This window comes from Lotus japonicus, chromosome 2 (genome assembly GCF_012489685.1).
Source record: "Lotus japonicus ecotype B-129 chromosome 2, LjGifu_v1.2".
Lineage (NCBI taxonomy): Eukaryota > Viridiplantae > Streptophyta > Magnoliopsida > Fabales > Fabaceae > Lotus > Lotus japonicus.
In genome coordinates, this window is record NC_080042.1 from 64,475,836 (window position 1) to 64,477,905 (window position 2,070).

Sequence of the window (2,070 nt, forward strand, 5' to 3'; positions counted from 1 at the left end):
AGGTCCCTATAATTTTTTTTAATTCAATTAAGGCCAAATGTTGTCAGCCTTCAATCTTGTCCTACTCAGCAATTCCACATGACATTTTTTTTTTTAAATTGAAAAAATCTAAAACTCTATTTTTTAATTCCAACTCATATATTAAAGCATAAAAAAATAAAAAAAACTTAATAAAATCTGTAATTTAAATAAAAAAATAATCTAATAATCACTAATAATTCCTAACCTAAATAAAAACCTAATCTAATAATTACTAATCCCTAATCTTAATAAAAACATTCCTGAAGAACAAAGAACACAGAGACGCTTCGCAGGAATCTTTCGATCACTGTGGCAATTTCCCAGATCGAAAAATTGCAAACTTGGAGGCCATAGAGTATGAATAATCAATTCCATTCTCCTTCAAGAGATCCTCAAGGAGACGTTTAGCTTCTTCAAGATAAGAACTTTCACACTCGATCTTATACAACGTCCCAAAATCAAACATTGTTTCATCCACTTCCAACTTCTAATCCTTCCATTCATACACGTTCCTCACATTCGGAAAACCACCCAAACCCACGAACCCATTGACGAACGCACTGTCGCGGGTGCGTATCAAAGTTTTTTTGCTTTAAATGTAGTACAAGGTGTTGAACACCAGGATCGTTCTCACAAGGACTTGATGAATTATTAATTGATATTAGAGTAAAACAAAAGCAAATAAAAATGGGTTTTTTGATTGATTTGATAGAAGATAACAAAGCAATAATTAAATAGATCAGACAGAAGAGAGAAAGCGTTAGTCATCGGATTATAACATTCAAGTGCAACAAACCTTCATTGGTTACAAAAGATTAATTCTTCCTTATGAATTCCCTAATTCGTGAGAACTAATTAACTAAGCGGAAATTAATTCACAGTTTCCTAAACTAAGCGATTAAGAAACAATTACAAACTAACATGAACTAAGCGCACATGCATCAACTCTTATTTCTAAAACTAAGGAATTAAGCAAACCCTAGATCAGAAATAGAGATGAAGAAAAAAGAAGGAATTTGCATTAAGAACATAACCTCAAGTTTGCAAAACACAAGAATATTAAAAATCCTAAGACTAACTAGGGAGTCTAGCAACTCATAATGGAAAAGAGGGAGATAAAGGAGGAGGAGGAGGTTATGGTGAGATGAGGTGGTGTGGTGAGGTGGTTAGGTGGTCTAACAAAAGCCTAACCCTCACTTATTTATACTAATAAATAAACTTGTTCATCAAGTAACGATCCCTTGTTATCTAAATCTTTTCTAAATCTTCATAAAAAGAGCCCACATAAAGGAGTAAGCTATTGAACACTCAGGCATTCGCGGGTCCCACAAGAAGTCTGAATCTTCAATCAAGGTAAACATACGAGTTGTAGATCTTTTAGTCAGCTTCGCGGGCCTTCAATTGGATCCTGATTCGAAGTTCTGTAGCGCAAGATATGATCATTTTAGTGCAGACTGTTCCAGACTCGCAGGATTAGCGACAACAACTTTTCAAGGCAATTATGACCATGTTAGAAGCTGATTCTCGAATCGTTCGAAACATGAAAGTTGTAGGGCTTCGCGTTAGCTTTCCAACGACATATTATGCGCCCTATTTGAATTTTTGTAGATCCAGAATCAACTTGTTCTAGAAAAACAGTCATAGAAACTAAAAGTGTAGAATTAAGCACTTTTCTATAAATAATCCAATTAAGCACTAATGGGCAGAACATGGCTAAGTGGTAACAATTAAGCACAAAAATGTATATAATGAAGCTTAGAATGACACACATAAAGTGCATGAATTATATGTTTATCACCCATTTTCACCTACAACCCCAAACTCCTCCTTCACCCTCCCCAAAATCCTATAATCGGAGCCTGAGAACGGCGCGCTTTTAGGAGAACTCGGAGGCGGCGCCGTCGAAGAAGAGTTTGTGAGGGTGGTGACTTGGCGGTGAGTTTCGGCGTTTGGGAGGCGGAGCTTGACCTCGACCTCCATTTCAGAAGGGGGAGAGAAAGGGAGCGGAGGGAGAAGGGTTTATGGAGAGGAGAGGCCAATGCGATGCGC

The 2,070-nt window shown here is 36.9% G+C and overlaps 1 pseudogene; it reads right to left on the reverse strand.

The window, feature by feature from the left end:
* Window positions 1-325: 325 nt before the first annotated feature.
* LOC130736836 (triphosphate tunnel metalloenzyme 3-like) lies at window positions 326-2,070 on the reverse strand (annotated as a pseudogene).